The 20,850-nt window shown below is 44.1% G+C and overlaps 1 protein-coding gene across 2 annotated transcripts in view; it reads right to left on the minus strand.

Moving 5' to 3' along the window:
• Positions 1-20,850, minus strand: part of LOC143961301 (calpain-5-like) — a 102,519-nt gene that overhangs the window by 16,731 nt on the left and 64,938 nt on the right. For both annotated transcript variants that reach the window (XR_013270443.1, XR_013270442.1), the window contains one exon: positions 5,742-6,080. The gene's annotated coding sequence lies outside the window, so the exon portion shown is untranslated. The remainder of the gene's footprint in view (positions 1-5,741; positions 6,081-20,850) is intronic.

Below are 20,850 nucleotides of genomic sequence, written 5' to 3' on the forward strand. Positions count from 1 at the left end.
TGTATGTCACGGAGCTGCTGTCAGCGCTGTATGTCACGGAGCTGCTGTCAGCGCTGTATGTCACGGAGCTGCTGTCAGCGCTGTATGTCACGGAGCTGCTGTCAGCGCTGTATGTCACGGAGCTGCTGTCAGCGCTGTATGTCACGGAGCTGCTGTCAGCGCTGTATGTCACGGAGCTGCTGTCAGCGCTGTATGTCACGGAGCTGCTGTCAGCGCTGTATGTCACGGAGCTGCTGTCAGCGCTGTATGTCACGGAGCTGCTGTCAGTGCTGTATGTCACGGAGCTGCTGTCAGCGCTGTATGTCACGGAGCTGCTGTCAGCGCTGTATGTCACGGAGCTGCTGTCAGCGCTGTATGTCACGGTGCTGCTGTCAGCGCTGTATGTCACGGAGCTGCTGTCAGCGCTGTATGTCACGGAGCTGCTGTCAGCGCTGTATGTCACGGAGCTGCTGTCAGCGCTGTATGTCACGGAGCTGCTGTCAGCGCTGTATGTCACGGAGCTGCTGTCAGCGCTGTATGTCACGGTGCTGATGTCAGTGCTCTGTATTACGGTGCTGCTGTCAGTGCTCTGTATCTCCTGCACCCTCTTGTTTGCCTACCCTGGTCCCTGACCTTCCCTCTCCTCCATTGCCTTCATTAGCTCCATAGTCCTGAATTGTCAGAACAATTTCCCAAATAAAAAAAAAATGCTTGTAGTTATCGATCCCAAATTCACCTCATACATGTATTATGCTATTGTCCAGGTGGTGGGACTACGTGCTACCCCCTAATAATTACCCCGTGGCCGCAAATTCGACCTAAAGGTTTGCGAAATTCGCCTCCCATTGAAGTCAATGGAGCCCGCGGCGAACGGTCGTTTTCGCGAACGTTTGTGTCCGTTCGCGTTTCGCGTTCGCGAAACGTCCCGTCGGAAGTTCGTCCATCACTAAACCCCATGCCATTTTTTTTTTTTTAAATTGCGTGAGGGCCCCCCCAAAAATCCATACCAGACCCTTTAGGTCTGGTATGGATATTAAGGGGAACCTCACAACAATTTTTTTTTTTAAATGGCCCCTCCCTCCTTTAATTCATAGCATAGGCTTAACTCACTTCAAAAGACCCTGAATTTAGACAGAAACCAGCGCTTAGGCCTAAGCAGAGCTGTAAACAGCTAATTGAGTTCTGGCAGGATGTCTGTTTCTGCTGTCCAGGCGTATCGTAAAACTATGACCAAATACATAGCAGAATACATTGCAGAATACATAGCCATAATGCCATAGCAATCTAGCATGCCATAAAAGGATACCCAGAAATGAGGGGGATCGTAAAAGGCATTCAGGTCCGAAAAGTGATCCTTCGGAGACCTCTGGCAAATTCCAAACTTAACTCCACACACGATTCATAAAATCAGACAGGAGCATGACACTTTAATAAGTATATCTTTGAATGTTGTCATGCTGAACAAATCAAGGTCATTCATGACTACGTTAGCACCTACAGCAGGGGCGTAGGGAGGGGGAGGCTAGGGGTGGCTGAAGCCCTGAACGTGACCCCGAAAAGCCCCAAGTCTATGGAATGCTGCATTCCATTGTTAGCCCCGAGCGTCGGCTAATTTCGGCCGCACTCTCTAACAGATCAGTCCCCGGCGGCCAAAATTAGCCATGGCGGCGGAAAGTGCCCGAGTGCCGCTGGTCCCACCTTCTGGAGCGGGACGTGTGACGCGACGTCCATCTTAGCCTGCAGGCTCCAGAAGGTGGGAGCGCTACATCCCCGCTCGGGTGGGCTGCTCGGCTCCTCTCTTCTCCACTCCCCAGTGACTGACTGCCTTCTGTGACCGCACACCACGACTGAGCTAAGGTAGGTCAGACACAGTGTATGTCAGTGTCAGTGTATGTAGGTCAGGCAGGTCAGAGGTCAGTGTGTGTAGGCCAGGCAGATCAGTGTATGTAGGTCAAGCAGGTCAGTGTATGTAGGTCAGGCAGGTCAGTGGTCAGTGTGTGTAGGTGAGGCAGGTCAGTGTATGTAGGTCAGGCAGGTCAGTGGCCAGTTTGTGTAGTTCAGGCAGGTCAGCGGTCAGTGTATGTAGGTCAGGCAGGTCAGTGTATGTAGGTCAGTGGTCAGTGTATGTAGGTCAGTGTGTGTAGGCCAGGCAGGTCAGTGGTCAGTGTATGTAGGTCAGGCAGGTCAGTGGCCAGTGTGTGTAGGTCAGTGTGTGTAGGCCAGGCAGATCAGTGTTTGTAGGTCAGACAGGTCAGTGTATGTAGGTCAGGCAGGTCAGTGGCCAGTGTGTGTAGGTCAGGCAGGTCAGTGGTCAGTGTATGTAGGTCAGTGGTCAGTGTATGTAGGCCAGGCAGGTCAGTGGTCAGTGTGTGTAGGCCAGGCAGGTCAGTGTATGTAGGTCAGTGGTCAGTGTATGTAGGTCAGGCAGGTCAGTGTATGTAGGTCAGTGGTCAGTGTATGTAGGCCAGGCAGGTCAGTGGTCAGTGTATGTAGGTCAGGCAGGTCAGAGGACAGTGTGTGTAGGTCAGGCAGGTCAGTGTATGTAGGTCAGGCAGGTCAGTGTATGTAGGTCAGGCAGGTCAGTGGTCAGTGTGTGTAGGTCAGGCAGGTCAGTGTGTGTAGGTCAGGCAGGTCAGTGGTCAGTGTATGTAGGTCAGGCAGGTCAGTGGTCAGTGTATGTAGATCAGGCAGGTCAGTGTATGTAGGTCAGGCAGGTCAATGTAATGGTCAGTGTCAGGCAGGTGAGTTTATTCAGTAAGTCACACATCCCCACCACCCAGGCCAAAAAAAAACGGTTCTTCGACTTCGGGCTGAAGCCCCTGGTCTTTTTGTCACCTAGCAATGCCCCTGACCTACAGAAGGGAAGATAGTGATCAGATACCTCCAGGGTGACAAGTTTATCTGAGCTACCCTGTGTTTAGTATCCCTGGACACGAAATTCAATGCTAAACAACAATCTATGAGTTTCAAGAATATATATTGGTAGATATGAATAGTGGTATAAAACTGTGTGTAAGACAGGGCTATGATACTGTCATTAACCCAGGGCAGCCCATGGACACTCATTAGATGCTTAATTGGTCAGAGGGCATCTGTCAACACCCCTTTGATCCCAGAGGAAAAGGGAGACAGTTGGCAGTTCTTATGTACCATCAAATCAGGAACATCTTTCAAGTTTGAACCGATAACACCTGGCTCATTGACCAAACTCTGATCAACCCAAGGACATTGTGCAAATATTCTTCTCAGTTCTGTTTTATTTCTCTGTCGTAAGTAAAGCTCTTTTAATGCAGACTAAATGAATCTCTCTTTAAGAGTGCTACTGTAGTATAAATCTCTGAATACACCTGTCTGTGGTGACAGTGTGTGTACAGATGTTTATTTTAAGATCATAATTGTAATGCTAAATGTGTGGAAGTTTTGGCTCTTCATCAAAAATCGGTGGTGGCAGTTAAAGTGTTAACTGCTTAATTAGTCCAGTGACAATCGCACCCAGGCTGCTGCCACCTAGATTGGGTCCCCCAATCTGGAAAATCTTTGTGCCGGGTGCATTGGAGAGTAGCATTATTACATAAGTGTCGGTGCGGTGTGAGATTGGCCAGTCCTTTGCCACGAGTTAGTGAGGAGGGCAGGGGTCTGATACCCTCGTCGGTCACACTCACTAAAGTCATGTGAGCATTGGAAGTGCTCGTTAGGGTCACATGAGCATTAGAAGGGCTTGATACAGTCACATGAGCATTGGAAGTGCTTGTTACAGTCACATGAGCACTGGAAGTGCTTGTTACAGTCACATGAGCATTGGAATTGCGTGTTACAGTCACATGAGTATTGGAAGTGCTTGCTACAGTCATATGAGCATTGGAAGTGCTTGTTACAGTCACTTGACCATTGGACGTACTTTCTACGGTCACACGAGCATTGAAAGTGTTCATCACAGTCTTATGAGCATTGGAAGTGCTTGTTACAGTCACATGAGCATTGAAAGTGTTAGTTATGGTCACATGAGCATTAGAATGGCTTGATACAGTCACATCAGAACCGTAAGTGCTCGCAATTGTCACATGAGCAGTCAAAGCACTCGCTACAGTCACATGAGCATTGGAAGCACTCACTACAGACACATAAGCATTGGAAGTGCTCGCTACAGACATTGAGCATTGGAAGTGCTCGCTACAGACATTGAGCATTGGAAGTGCTCGCTACAGACACATAAGCATTGGAAGTGCTTTCTACAGACATTGAGCATTGGAAGCACTCATTACAGACACATGAGCATTGGAAGTGCTCGTTACAGGCACATGAGCATCGGAAGTGCTTGATACAGACACATGAGCATTGGAAGTGCTTGTTACAGACACATAACTGCTCGTTACAGACACATGAGCATTGGAAGTGCTTGCTACAGACACATGAGCATTGGAAGTGCTTGCTACAGACACATGAGCATTGGAAGTGCTCGTTACAGGCACGTGAGCATTGGAAGTGCTTGATACAGACACATGAGCATTGGAAGTGCTTGATACAGACACATGAGCATTGGAAGTGCTTGTTACAGACACATGACTGCTCGTTACAGACACATGAGCATTGGAAGTGCTTGCTACAGACACATGAGCATTGGAAGTGCTTGTTACAGACACATGACTGCTCGTTACAGACACATGAGCATTGGAAGCGCTCGTTACAGGCACGTGAGCATTGGAAGCGCTTGCTGCAGACACATGAGCATTGGAAGTGCTCGTTACAGACACGTGAGAATTGGAAGTGATTTCTAGAGACACATGAACATTGGAAGTGCTCGTTACAGACACATGAGCATTGGAAGTGCTTTCTACAGAGAGAGAGAGAGGTGATAATGGGGTACAAGAGAGAGAGAGAAGGGGGGAAATGGTGGTTGGGAATCATGGGACAGAGTAAGAAAGAGAGAGGGAGAGATGGGTGGTGGTGGGGGACAATATGGGACCAGCCACATCAGATCCTGATGATACACTCAGTGCTAGACCAGCATTATATATGATGACTTAAAGCAGGAGTCCACCGGGACTCCGCGTTTTTTTTTTTTTTTAAAAGCCAGCAGCTACAAATACTGCAGCTGCTGACTTTTAAAATAGTGACACTTACCTGTCCAGCGCGCCCGCGATGTCGGCACCCGAAGCCGGTCTCTCGGGTGCTGCCACCGCCATCTTGGGTATGGGAATCAGGAAGTGGAGCCTTTCGGCTTCATTTCCCGGTTCCCTACTGCGCATGCGCGACTCGCGCTGCGCAATAAGGATGGACCCGCTGCCTCTGGGATCTGTGTGTTTCCCAGCAGGCAGCGGGGGGACTTTCGGAAAGGGGCGTAATCTACGCCCCTTTCCGCAGAGAGCTATCCCGGAAGTGGGTGCAGATACCTGTACTGTACAGGTATCTGCACCCCCCTCCCCCCTGAAAGGTGCCAATTGTGGCGCCGGAGGGGGAGAGGGTTCCGATGAGCGGAAGGTCCACTTTAGGGTGGACCTCCGCTTTGAGTGTTGAACATTCTGCTGGAGAGTTGAGGACCAGATCGGTATTACCCTGTAATAGTCATCCCCTAGAATAACAAGAAATCAGAAATGGGGGACAGGGGGATTTTAATTTACACTATCTCTGCCCAGCACCAGTTTTTAAAGCAAATTACAAAAAAAACTGGTGGCATGTTTACCCCATAAGACCCCATCAGGTTTTGGTCATAGGCAGCAAGAACTATTTTCCATCAGACCCCTTGAAGGTCCTCATCATCTTACCTGAGTCACCTTCAACCGTTAGACAGTTTTCTTGGACCATTCCAGAAGGATAGGTTATGACTTCACAACAGACCACTTTGCTGGCCTCTGCTATCTCCAGCGTGTAGGTGGTCTCATCCATTTTACTTAGTTTAACTATCAGTTGGTAAGAGAGCTGCGTGGCATTCCCCCAGACTGCGTTTAGAACAGCGATCATGTTGTATTTCCCATCGGCGAGACGTTCCTTCCAGTGCACCTGGGTCACTCTCTCCTCTGGGATGGCAGCAGTACAAGAGATGAGGTAGGAATCATATAATGTTTGGGTGGAGGTTAGGATGAGATGAGAAGATGGCAGTTGAACTGAAGAGAAAAAAAAGATAATTCAATTTAATTTATGGATTTTACATGACATATTTTGTAACATGTTAAGATCTGTCCCTCTAAAATTACCACCCAAATGTGGCCTGCTGGTTGTCGTATGTCTCTGGGACTTCAGTGGCAAAGCCTATCTGCTATAGTTTTTGCTAAATTTTTGCTCAACTTGGAGTTTTGGTAGTTCCTTTTCTTCCTGTTGGGCTCTCCAAAGTATACAATTTATTAAAAATGAGACGATTTAAGTTCAAGGAGTAAAAGAAGAGCATCTCTTAATATAATAAATGTTCTCAGTCAAGTCTTTAGCATTGTAGAGGAAATGTTTATCTGTAGGCATCTCGCCCAATCGTGGTGGCCAAATATCAGCTCTTTACTTGGGTAGGGACTGAGTGTACAAGTACAGAAGTGGCTAAAGCAGAAAGTAAGAAAGATGTCGGTGGAGAGCGCTCAATGAGTTGAGTAAAATGGTAAATGCCAAGTCAGTAGGACCATGGAATGGTGAATGTAGAGACAATGTTTATTACACAATGCACAATAAAAACTTGTGGTAAAATTGCAATAAAGAGATGTAGATAGAAAAGCCAAGCCTACAATACCACTGAAGGTCTTCTGGGCAATGAGGAGTTAACGTCATTCAGAGATAAGAGCTGAAATACATGGGGGGGGGGGTGCAAATGGCCATGTGGGGGCCTGATTTTATACCACAAGTTTGTATTGTGCATTGAGGATAATAAACATTGTCTTTGCATTCACCATTCATGGTCCTATTGACTTGGCATTTACCGTTATACTCAACCATTGAGCGCTGTCCACCTACATCTTTCTTGTATGCCACATTTCCATATGTCTTTTCGTCAACTGCACTGGGGCTGGTTCTTCTAACTAACGACCCAAACTTTGGTGCCATGATCCATGGCGGTTTTAGCTCTTGAGGTTCTTCTTCTTCTTTTTTTTTAAAGCAGAACATATTAAGTTCCAATTCAATTTTATTTAGAATCTAATGTCAAAAACTTCCAACAGGTTTCAGGTGTTCAAAGTGTCCCTTTAATCAGGGCTTGGTACTGCTGAACAGAAGTGTGTGCACTGATAAAATTGGAGAGATTCTAATGCCTCTTTTCACATAAAAAAATCAGACGGACCTAGAAATAGAACATGTTTCAAATCTGTCCGACGATCTCAATTTCTATCGGGAAAACCGTTCGTCTGTATGCAGGTCCGACAGACCAAATACAACGCAAGGGAAGCTATTGGTTACTGGCTATTGAACTTCCTTCTTTAGTCCCGTCTTACGTCATCACATTCAAAACGAACGGACTTAGTCCGTTCGTGTGTGGGCAAGTCCGTTCGTTCGGAAGGTCCGTCGGAACTCCGCAGAAAGTCCGCCGGACCTAGTTTGCCAGAAAGTCCCGTCGTGTGTACGCGGTATAAGGAGTAATGAATCTGCTTAGTAGTGGAGAACAAAAGTGTTTATTGAACTAGACCGTCCTTAGGGGTACTTAATATGATTGCATTAGATGCGAGCATAATCAGCATCTGGAGCGATCATACTAATTACTCCTCAGGACCCCTCCAATCTTGATCAGTTCAGTACACACTTTGTTCACCACTACCAAGCCCTTTGAGCCTCAAAAATAGACATGCACATGACGGAAAAATGTATTATGTTAAGTTAATAATTTTGTTTTGTCATATTCATAATGCCAGAATGATTCATTTTCACATTTTGTTTCGTATACAGTGGAACCTTGGATTATGAGCATAATCCATTCCAGGAGAATGCTTGTAATCCAAAGCACTCACATATCAAAGCAAATTCCCCATAGAAGTCAATGGAAATGAAGATAATTCATTCCGCATTGACTTCTATTGCATGCAATACCGCATCTGGCCAGAGGTGGAGGGTGCTGGAGAGTCTCAGAAATACTCAGGGACAGCTCGTCTGAACTTGGAAACCCTCGGAAAGGCTCGGAAATACTCGGGAACTGATTATTTCTGAGTGTTTCCAATTATTTCCAAGTGATTCCGAGTATTTCCATTCTGAGTGTTACGGGCACCCCTGCACCTCTGACCAAATGGAGTACCGCACACTCTATTAGCTTTAATTCTGCTCGTTTTGCGAGACAACACTCGCAAAACGAGTCTGGATTAAAAAAAATAAAAAGTTGCTCGTCTTTCAAAACGCTTGTTAACCACGTTACTCGTTAACCAAGGATCCGCTGTATTTAGATTTCATTTGTATATATTCAGATTCAGTTCATTTAACCATTATTTCCCAATCAATTAGATTTTTGGAAGATGGCTATATGCATTCTATTCTATACTATTCTATTCTAATCTTTTCTATTTTTTCTATTCTATTCTTTTCTATCATCTTATTTCACTTTTATACCTTTATTTATTGCAGCATATTTCCATCTCAAATGAAAAAAATGTATTTCAAATTCATTTTTGAATTTTCCAAAATTCGTTATTTTGTTTCTTAATAATTTATTTCAAATTTATAAAAATGTGTTACTATTGTGATTTGGAAACTCGGACACATCCGAATCTCCGAAAACAAAATTTTCGTCTGCAAAATGAATCGAAACTAAATGCACATGTCTACTCAAAAACATTTTGTCTTTTTTGACATAGGAGTCTGAACAAAATGGATTCTGGTCTTTATGGGTTCTGATTTAAAGTGTTTGTCCAGCCAAACCTCACTTGAATACAGCAGAGATTGTTTTTTGTCATATGTGCTCCATTTGAGGTAGGCTGGGGGAATTTCTTCACTTTCTGTCCTGAAGACACATAGTCAAGTTGAAAAAAGAAAAACTCTCCAACTAGTTCAACCAACAGAAAAAATCAATAGAAAACCGGCATATACACAATCCTGTACCCACAGCTGGTAAAAGTGAAGGCAAACCCATCCCCTATGAAGCATAGCCAATTTGCTCCTATAAGAAATTCTTCAAAATTCCGAGAAGACAATCGAATATTTTCTGGAGCCTATCTTAGGGGTATCCTTATCCAACAAGTAGTGAAAATTAAGAAGACATCTTGAGAATGGGAGAACAGAGTTAAAACGGAGTTAGCGGAAGCAGAAAGAGAATATGTAGAAAATCCCACCCCAGAGAAACAAAATATTTGGTTAGACAAACAACAGGAATATAAAGCAGTGATTATTGGGGAGGGGGAAAGAGTTGGGAGGATACTGGCACATCTAGTGAGAACCAACTCCTCGCCATCCACCGTCCCCGTGATCAGGACAGAGAAGGGAGAAATCTCAACACAAGGTTCAGTAATTACAGATACCTTCAGAGCATATTATACAAAACTTTACAGATCGCAGGGGGCGATGGGAGGCGAGGAAATGAATATATTTTTTAGAAATATCAAAATACCGTCCCTTACTGAGGAGGAGAGAGAGATAATGGAAGCACCATTAACCTTAGAGGAAATTCAATCTGGGGTGACAGAAATGGCCAACCAAAAACCTATAAACACTATTGAAAATTATTGCTTCCAGAGCTTCTTAAAGTATTAAACTGGGCAAAGGAGGAAGGGAGATTGCCCACTTCAATGACCGAAACAACGATAATTGTTTTGTATAAGGAGGAGAAGGACCCATTAGAAACCAAGTCTTACCAACCCATTTCCCTTCTTTGTTCGGACGTCAAAATATTAGCCAAAGTACTAGCAGCCAGATTGAATAAAATCATCTCTAGATTGATACATCCTGACCAAATGGGATTTATCCACTAGTATGAATATTAGGAGGCTATATCTTAACCTGCAGTTACCAACAGAAAATGTAGGTAAAAGGGCAATCATGGCTTTAGATGTGGTCAAAGCCTTTGATAGTTTAGAATGGGGATATATCTGGCGTGTACTGGACAAATTTGGATTTGGTCCTACGTTTATTGCATGGATAAAAACTTTGTATAACGGTCCTAGCGCCAGAATCAGGGTTAATAATGAGTATTCAGATAAGATTCTATTAGAGAGGGGGACAAGACAGGGGTGTCCATTGTCACCTCTGATCTTTGCCCTCGCTATGGAACCATTAGCCATCGCAATAAGATCTAATATTAATATGGAAGGCTTCCAGAGAAGGATGAGGGAAGAGAAGATCGCGTTGTACGCGGATGATATCCTCCTCTTTCTGGGGGACACAGAGCAGTCCCTCAGGCAGGAGATGAATGTGCTCGTGGATTTCGGTAGTTTCTCGGGATTGGTCATAAATTGGGAAAAATCAGCTCTGATGCCGGTAGATTCTTTGGGGAGCCAAAGTTTGTCGGCAATTCTGCAGATAGAAGTGGTGGAACAAATAAAATATTTAAGGATACACATACAAAGAGATCCTAATAAGTATATAAGTGATAATGTAGTCCCACTAATAGCTAAATTCGAAAGTAAAATTGAAATCTGGAAGAGACTTCCATTATCAGTTGCAGGGAGATGTAACTTGATCAAAATGCTGTGGATGCCATAACTCTCCGATATGAATAGATATAAAATGGTTTAAAAAAATTGTATTAGAGTATTAAAAAGTATTGAAAAGTATTATTTCGAGAACCCATATGGAGAGGAGGAGTGTCAAGGATTGGCTTACAAACCTTGCAGTTACCAACAAGGACAGGAGGAATGGCAGTACCACACCCAAGGAGCTACTTTCTAGCTGCTCAATTGCCGCATCTGGGAATGAGTAAGGATATTGGTGGAGGAATAAACAAGGTACTAATGATTATAGGGACACCCCACAAGACAACAGTAGAAGCACTGGAGGCAAATTCATTTACCCATTGAACACTTACGATAAAATTAGCCTTAAAAGTGTGGAAGGCAGTAAAGGCGATAAAAGGCCTAGGAGGTATGACCAAATATGCCCCTCTATGGAACAACCTGAATCTGCAGGGATTGGAAATGATAGGCAGATATAAAGATTGGGAAACAAAGAGGATAGACAAGCTGGCCCAGTTGTATGAAGGAAATACATTAAAAACTTTAAAATAATTAAGAGCGGAATTTGATCTACCAAAACATTCATTTTATAAATACCTACAAATTAGACATGCCTTAGGGAAACAATTTGATAAACAAGGACCAGTTTGGAGCAACTCCCCTATCTATTGTAGATTAAACTCCCAAGAAAGGGTAAGAGGATTTATAGCAGAAATGTATCCATATATATGTGAAGGGAATATAGAAAGCCCAGAAAAGCTTAAAAGCAGAGGGGAATGGGAGGAGGAATTTGGAACATTTTCGGATGAGCAGTGGATGAGGATATTGCAGGGAGGGCATTTGATCTCAGTTTCCCCTGCCCAGAAGGTTTCACACTTGATGCTGCTACATAGATCATATTATACGCCGAAGAGACTGTTTAGCTTTGGACGGAGAGCAGATGATGGGTGTCCAAGATGTCAGGATACTGGGGATCTGGCACACATGTACTGGCGGTGCCCTAAACTGTTTTGCTACTGGTCAGAGATCATTGTTATTTTGAATGAAACATTTAGAGTGGCGGTTAATGGGGACCCCAGATTATGTGTGCTGGGTCTGGACGAAGGAATAGGAGGATCGGCCTGCATAAATAAAGCAGTATTGAGGTGTATGTTTCAGGCAAGAAAACTGATAGCGCAGAGGTGGCAGGCAGAGAATTCCCCCCTCAGTAGTAGATTGGGTAAGGTTAATCACAGACACAGCATGGAAGGAAAAGGTAGTATACATAAGGAGAGCAAATTTTAAAGAATTTAAAAAAATGTGGAAACCATGGTTGGATAGGCTGGGATACCCAGTGTGAGGGTTTAGAGAGACGGAGTAAGGGGAGAAGGAAAGTTAGGAGGAGAAAATAATAAAGGGAGCATAGAAAAAGAAAAAAAAAACATCTGAGTAGGTGAAAAGGAGAACGGGATGTTAGAAGAATTATTGTTATATTGTGGGCAACAGCGGTTTATTGGTTTATCCTGCTGCGTCTTAACTTTTTTAAATTAAAAATTGGTTATATATAAATATATATATTTATAAAGAATATTTTTTGTAAACAATTGAAGAAAATAAAGATTATGTAAAGGAAATAAAAAAAATAAAAAAAAAAAGGAAAAAAAATAAAAATAAAAAAGAATATTTTCTGGATCAACTGGACCCCAGTTTATCTACCTATAAACGTTAACATCGTTATATTTTTTGTATTTAGGAATGCATCCATTTCTTTTTTTAAACAATCCACTGGGATGGCCAGAACTAGTTCTTGAGTGATTCAATTCCTCATTATCTTAGCTATTACCTATGAAGAAGCCTTTCTATAACTGGAGATTAAATCTCTTTTCCTCCAGACATTATGAATGCCCCTTATTCTCTGTAATGACCTAAAAAGCGAATTACTCTAACCCAAGTTCACAATATGGACCATCTATGTACTTATACACAACAGGAAGAGACAGCATATTGTTCAAAAGTGATGGAAAACATCTCTAAGACAGGTGTCACCAGAAAAAAAATGCCTCCATTGTACAGATTCCATCGATGTTCTTGATGGAAAGAACAATGTTCTTGATGGATCCAAACAATTGAAATTTTCCTCATTCTGAACCTGGCAGAGGTTCACATTGAGGAAAATCTAGTCCTAGTTCTAGTCCTTCCCTATTCTATCTAAGTCTTGGGTAGAGATACACTTTACCTATCCAGTGTCCACCAAATGTTCCAGCAATGCTCATACGTGAAGATATAATTATGACGCCTCTAGAAGGTTAGGTTCTAGGAAAGCTGCAGTAATACTATAAAATGCTGAGCACAGGGAACGAGCTACAGAGAGTAAAGAGTATGGAACAACCAAGCCTCACAGTTAAAAACCTCCATTTTCATATTTTTCTTAAAGCCCTTTTTGGAAGTCTCACATTTTTGTCCACTTTATAGTCTTGAAACAAATTATATGTGGGGGGGGGGGGGGGTTAACTGAGTTGCGTGTGGAAATTTCTTAAAATTCCCTTTGTGCTTCCTGCCCGCCCACACCGATATTTCATTTGTCAGCAGTGGAGAATCTGTTCATCATCTTCACGCCACTACTGGTGATGTACACTAGAGAAGATGAACCACAGCGCCTCCCTGGTCCATGCTGTTTGCTAGGGGCATAGCTTTAGGGCAGGGAGCTGCAGAGTGGACAAGCTAAATAGTTCGCCCCTGAGGAACTTCCATAATTGCTGAAATTTAAAGGATATCATATAATATGAAGCTTTTGCTGCAACATAGAGGTTATTAAGGTTATTTTGTTCCCAATTGGAAGACTGACAGTGCTCCCTAGCAAACTGCCCTGCTGGTCTGTAAGCCACCACCTCTGATATACCAATTGCAACAGGATGGTTGGCAAAAGGTTGGAAATTCTTAAAGATAAGTAAATACCACATTCCTCATCACCATCATCCTCATACAGACTTATAGTGCAGAGTAATGCCGCGTACACATGATCGAATTGTCTGGCCTACCTATTCCGACATACAATCCGATGGATAATCCGGCAGACTTTCTATCGAACGGACTTGGCCACACACGGACACACAGAAAGTCCGGCATTTGCTAGCGTGATGACGTACAGCACGTACGACGGGACTAGAAAAAGGAAGTTCAATAGCTAGTAGCCAATAGCTTCCTTTTTCGTACTTGCTTCTGAGCATGCGTCATTCTTAGTCCGTCGTACTAGCATACTCACGAACATATTGTCCCCTGAAACCCAAGTTCGACAGGAAGGTTGGAGTGCAAAAATACTTTCTTAGTCCGCCGGACTTCACGCTGGAAAAGTCAGCTGAAGCCCACACACGATCGAATTGTCCGCTGAAATGTGTTTTTCGGCGGACTAAGTACGCTGGAAAATCTGATCGTGTGTACGCAGCATAAGAGGGGGGGCAGGCCTGACCAGAATCCTCTGATAAAGTGTATAGACACAGAATTCTATTCCTCTTTTAACCACTTGAGCTATAGCTGAATGATGGCTACAGCGCGGACCTCCTTTGCCGGGACTACGCCTGTTGACATCGTCCCATGCACGAGCGGCCTGCGCGCCCCCTGAGGGGCGTGCGCGGCGCGCTCTGTGATCGGCGAGTCTATGAGACTCGCCTGATCACTGATCCGAGCAAGGGGTCGATCCCGACCCCTTATCACGTGATCAGCTGTCAGCCAATGACAGCTGATCATGTGATGCAACGGAGCCGGTAACCGGCTATTATTCCTCCTCGCGCTGTCAGCGCGAGGAGTAAAAAAAAAGAGCCGATCACCGGCGGCCGTGATCGGGACATCAGTCCCGATCACGGCCAGCCCTGCCAGTGCCCACCTGCCCCCTGCCAGTGCCCACATGCCTCCTGCCAGTGCCACCTTAATAAAACATAAGTGCCCCCCGTCAGTGCCACCCAGCAGTGCCCACAGTGCCACCCAGCAGTGCCCACAGTGCCACCCACAGTGCCACCCACAGTGCCCACAATCTGCCTCAACAACGGTGCTGCACCCCAGTGCCACATATCCGTGCCCATCAGTGTCATCTACCAGTGCCCAGCAGTGCCGTCCATCAGTGCCCAGCAGTGCCACCTATCAGTGCCACCTATCAGTGCCCATCAGTCCCATCTATCAGTGGTACCTATCAGTGCCCCTTAGTGCCACCCATCCGTGCCACCTATCCATGCCACCCATCCGTGCCCATCTTTGCCCATCAGTGCCACCTTATCTGTGCCCATCAGTACTGCCTTATCTGTGCCTATCGGTGCCACCTTATCTGTGCCTATTAGTGCAGCCTTAACTATGCCTATCAGTGCCCGCCAGTGCAGCCTATCAGTCCCACCAATGCAGCCTATCAGTGCCCACCAGTGCAGCCTATCAGTGCCGCCTCATCAGCGCACTTCAATGAAGGAGAAAAATGACCTGTTTGCAAAATTTTATAACAAACTATTAAACATGATTTTTTTTTTGCATCTTTTTTTGTTTGTTTAGCAAAAAATAAAACTCCGAGCTGTAAGTAAATACCACCAAAAGAAAGCTCTATTTGTGGGAAAAAAATGATAAAAATTTCATTTGGGTACAGTGTTGTATGCCCGCGCAATTGTCATTCAAAGTGCATCAGCGCTGAAAGCTGAAAATTGGTCTGGGACTGAGGGGGGTTTAAGTGCCCAGTAAGCAAGTGGTTAAAGAAGAAACAAAAGCTAACTGTTCCTGGGAACACGCTTTATATATGCATATTTTATATGCATTATATTCTGGCACACTTTAGCTGGCTATACACAAGTAGATTTTTTAAATAAATGTTCGTACGACATTCATATGAAAATTTTGGGTACATTTGACGGTTTGACTTCATTACATTTGCATTTACCACTCAATTGTAAAAATTAATGGACTTTGCCGAAAACCACATACACTGTTAGAAATGTGTTTGATCCAGAAAAAAAATTCCATTCTAGCTCCTTCTAATTTTTTTTTTGTCACTGTGGTCGAAATCCAAATGCCATTTTGACCCCAGAGATCAATGAGAAAATCGAACAAACGTTCTTAATTGAAAAAGGAAATTCTGCTAGTGTATAGTCAGTATCTCCAAACGAATGAGAGAGCTGGCAACTCTAAAATTCCTTCTGAATCCTTTATTAGTACACGACCACAAGCAAAAGCAACATGGCTATCGCGTTTCGGCAGTAAGCCAGTAAGTAAGGCAGTAAGCCTTTATCACACTGTTGTTATTGCACGTCTCACCAGGTTAGATTACGAGGCGTACTGGGCTTTGTGTTCAAGAGAACTGTTCCCAACATTTGGATTATGTTAAATGTGGACCAAATTTTAAAAATTGGATGTCGCAGTCCAAATGTCTGTAATTTTTTTGGGCAGTTTGGATTCCTGGAAAAAAAACAAAAAAACAAGGGATGTTTCTGCCTTATATCTGTTTCTGCTGTCCCCTGGCAACCCTTTTTTTTTTTTACTGCCAGTACCACCAGGAGCCTCCCTTCCTTTTTAGTATCCCTATTGGAGTTTTTAAAGGAAGTGGCTCAGGTGTTTTTTTGGCCTTATCATCTCACCAGGAAGGCCGTCAGGAGCTTCCTAAACAATCTAATGGCGTGTACACATGATCGGAATTTTGGCCGGAAAATGCTCTGATGGTTTTCCCGACGGAATTCCAATGGGATTTCGCTCAAGCTGTCTTGCATACACACGGTCACACCAAATTCCAACTGTCAAGAATGCAGTGACGTACAACGCGTACAAAGGGACTAGAAAAAGGAAGTTCAATACCCAGTAGCCAATAGCTTCCGTCTCGTAGTTGAATCTGAGCATGCGTGAGTTTTAGCGCATCGGAATTTCATACACACGATCGGAATTTCTGATCTCAAATCTTTGCTGGCTAGCTAAATTCCGATGGAGCATACACACGGTCGTTTTCCGATGAGAAGCTCTCATCGGTCTTTTGCTGGCCAGAATACCGATCGTGTGTACGCGGCATAACACTTTTGTGATGTTTGAGACTCCTCTTGATTTTGCTGAAGCTGTCGGTTGGGAAATTCAGAGTTTTAAGGTTTGGTAGAACTGAAACTGGGACTCGCTGATTGGCTTGTGCTGCAGCGAATGGCAGCACAGCCAGGGAGGCGGGCGCACAGGGGTACGCGGGACCCTCCCTAGAAGAGCTGGATCACGTACACGTACAGTATCTCACAAAAGTGAGTACACCCTTCACATTTTTGTAAATATTTTATTCTATCTTTTCGTGTGACAACACGGAAGAAATTACACTTTGCTACAATGTAAAGTAGTGAGTGTACAGCTTGTATAACAGTGTAAATTTGCTGTCCCCTCAAAATAACTCAACACACAACCATTAATGTCTAAACTGATGGCAACAAAAGTGAGTACACCCCCTAAGTGAAAATGTACAAATTGAGCCCAATTAGCGTTACAAGGTCTCAGGTTTGAATGGGGAGCAGGTGTGTTAAATTTGGTGTTATCGCCCTCACTCTCTCAAACTGGTCACTGGAAGTTCCACATGGCACCTCATAGCAAAGAACTCTCTAAGGATCTGAAAAAAAGAATTGTTGCTCTACATAAAGATGGCCTAGGCTATAAGAAGATTGCCAAGATCCTGAAACTGAGCTGCAGCATGGTGGCCAAAACCATACAGCTGTTTAACAGGACACGTTCCACTCAGAACTGGCCTCGCCATGGTCAACCAAAGAAGTTGAGTGCACGTGCTTAGGAGTTTGTGGAGATCCTCTGGATCCAGATCACCTACATCAACCGCAATACTCAAAGAAAGCAATACCAATAAGATAACCTTACAGGTCCAACGCTGAAAACATTATTTTCTTTTTTTGCCCTCTTCTGCATTCCCGGTGTATAGGTGACCCTCTCCTGTATTCCCAAAGTATAGCTGACCCTCTCCTGTATTCTCTGTGTAAGGGTGACACTATCTAGTATTTCCGCTGTGTGGGTGACAACTTTCCTGTGTTCCCAATGTATAGGTGAAACCCCGTCTCTATTCCTGGTGTATAGGTGACCATTTCCTGTGTTCCCAGTATATAGATGACCTCACCTCTATTCCTGGTGTATAGGTGACCATTTCCTGTGTTCCCAGTATATAGATGACCTCACCTCTATTCCTGGTGTATAGGTGACCATTTCCTGTGTTCCCAGTATATAGATGACCTTCACCTCTATTCCTGGTGTATAGGTGACCATCTCCTGTGTTCCCAGTACATAGGTGATCCTCACCTCTAATCCTGGTGTATAGGTGACCATCTCCTGTGTTCCCGGTGTATAGGTGACCCTCCCCTCTATTCCTGGTCTATAGGTGACCATCTTCTGTGTTCCCAGTGTATAGAAGATCCTCACCTCTATTTCTAGTGTATAGGTGACCATCTCCTATATTCCCAATGTATAGGTTGACCCTCTAATCCTGGTGTGCCAAGCTAGTATTTTTTGGGGGTGGGTATTTTTTTTCCCTTTAAATAAAGGGCACAAAAAGTCAGATCTAGACCCTGTGAATAGAATCACACCAATGCAAGTCGCTGTCTTTAATGATTTGCTTTTATCTACTCAAACTCATCGACTACTATACAGTATTACCAGTGTTGTTCCATGTATTCTGAAGCAGGCCGTGTTGATCAACAATCGCCCTATTTCCATCTTGCCGTTTTTGGCAAAAATCATGGAGCGATCTGCAGTTTAACAACTTCAACCTCCCCTGGAGTCTAATAAAAATTTTGATGACTTCCAGTCAGGATTTCATCCTGGGAGAGGTTCGGAAACAGCCCTGGTAAAAGTCCAGGACGATTTGCTCTGGGCCTTGGATGAGAATGAAGCTTCGGCCTTGGAACTTCTGGATCTGTCGGCAGCTTTTGATACCATCGACCACTCTATACTTGTGGAGAGGTTGAAGATGGTGGCGGGAATGGATGGTATAGCTCTGGCATAGGTAGTCTCGTTCCTGCACGACAGGGTTCAGAGGGTAAAGATGGGACCATTTTATTCCTCCGATAGTCCCCTGTCTTGCGGGATCCCACAAGGATCGGCTTTATCTCTGATCATTTTTAACATCTATATGAGGCCGCTGCTGTACATCGCCTTCACAATCTCCCGTTCCATGTCTATGCTGACAACACCCAGATCTACATCAAACTATCCAAAAAAGGGAAGGATCAGGTGATGCCGGCCTCCTGTCTGGAGGAAATCCAGTCCTGGATGGGTGCCAATTATCTAAAGCTAAATGGCACCAAAACTGAATGCATCATCTTTAGTAACCAGGTGTATTCCAACTTGTTTCCGTTATGGCCGGAATCTTTCAAACCTTTTCCGATTCCGGCAACTCAGGCCAGGGACCTGGGTGTCATCTTTGACTCTAGGTTGAACTTGCACCCACAGGTAAATCAGAAGGTGAGTTCATGTCACTTCTACCTGAGACTCCTGAGGTCGACTTTTCGCTATATCACAGATTCTGATAAGATCGCCATGGTCAATGCCATTTTCAGCAGTCGATTGGACTACTGTAATGCCCTGTATTTGGGTGTGCCTGCTTGTACCACTTACAAGCTCCAGTTGATTCAGAATGCCGCAGCAAGGTTACTGACAGGTGTTGGTCACCGTGACCACATCACTCCATCCCTTAGAGCACTGCATTGGCTGCCCGTAAAACTGGATGTCTTGTCCATAAGGCACTGCATGGACGTGGCCCAGAGGAAAAATTTGTCAAGTATGTGCCTACCCAATCTTTGAGATCTGCAAACTTGGCCATACTGAAGATTCCAAAATTTAGAAAGAAAATATGTGGAAGGAGAACGAGTGAAGTACAAGGCGCTTTATTTTGGAACTCCTTGCCTCTGAAATTGAGACTTTAGAATGACTTTTTGAAGTTTCGAAAGAAATAGAAAACCGTATCTTTTGTACAAGCTTTTGGAGTCACCTAATTTTTAATTGGGGTGTGATGGACAGACTCCCTGGTTTTTATTCTGTATCTTGCTATGCTGGTTTGTTGGTTTTCTTAAGGTCTTTTAATGTCAATGTTCTTTTGTTTTCGCACATTGAGGCCTTCGTGTTAGCCCTTTTACACACGGTCGGACATTCCAACAACAAAATCCGTCAGATTTTGTCCAAAACTGGTGTTGCATTACACACGGTCGGACAAAGTTGTCGGAAAATCTGATCGTTCGGAACGTGATGACATTATTTAGTTAAGACGGGACTATGTTCAGGCTAGTAGCCAATAGCTTTGGTCTTATAATTTGATCTGAGCATGCGTGGGACTTTGTCCGATCGGAATTTTCTACAAACGATCGGAAAAAGTCCTATCGGATCATGTTGTCGGAAAATTTTATATCCAGCTCTCAAACTTTGTTGGTCGGACATTCCGATGGAAAAAGTCAGATGGAGCCCACACATGGTTGGATTATCCGACAACGACGTCTGATCGGACATTTTCCGTCGGAATTTCCGACCGTGTGTACAAGGGCTAAGACTGCATAGGTAATTTATTTTAATAAATAAATAAAAGTAGTAAATTCTTGTTTTTATTGCTCATGAAAAGAAAGTGTGAAAACCACAAAGTTTTTTCACTCTCAAATTCTCAGAATGCGTCAGTGCAACACTTCCAGGTATTTATTACCCTGCACAAAGATCACAGTTCTCCCCCTACCAAAGCATTCATATGCTTTTGACTCCAGAAAGACAGAGCCATAGCTGTTCAGGCCTCATTCATGGTCACTATCTACTTCCTGGACTGAGCTGCTGGCTCAGAAATTACACAAACATATAAATCCTGGTTCCTGTGTAGTTCTCAACAAATGCCTGGCATAGCCCCTGCTGCATCTTCTTGCCTTGTAACTTGTATTGCCAATTGCCTTATAGTCGTTTTCCTACTACAGGGTGGCCGCGCTACGCAGAATCGCGTATATACAAGTCACCCTGCACTTCAGGGTAGCAAGCGTGAGTGCGAGCTTATTCTACACAGCGGGAGCCAATCAGCCGGTACCACGCACCTCCCACACTACACAAAATAACTAGCTAGGCATGCAGTTAACCCTTTGATCACCCCTGATGTTAGCTCCTTCCCAGTTCCCAGCCAGTGTCATTAGTACAGTGGCAGTGCATATTTTTTAGCACTGATCAATGTATTAGTGTCTCCAAAAAGTGTCAGTTTCAGTTAGTGTCCAAATATCGCAGTCCCACTATAAGTAGCTGATCGCAGCTATTACTAGTAAAAAGAAATAAATAACTACAAATTCCATAAACCTAACCCATAGTTTGTAGATGCTATAAATTTTGTGCA

The sequence above is a fragment of the Lithobates pipiens genome, unplaced genomic scaffold (genome assembly GCF_037356315.1).
Source record: "Lithobates pipiens isolate NorthernLeopardFrog02 unplaced genomic scaffold, aLitPip1_a1.2 Scaffold_8, whole genome shotgun sequence".
In the NCBI taxonomy this organism is placed as follows: domain Eukaryota; kingdom Metazoa; phylum Chordata; class Amphibia; order Anura; family Ranidae; genus Lithobates; species Lithobates pipiens.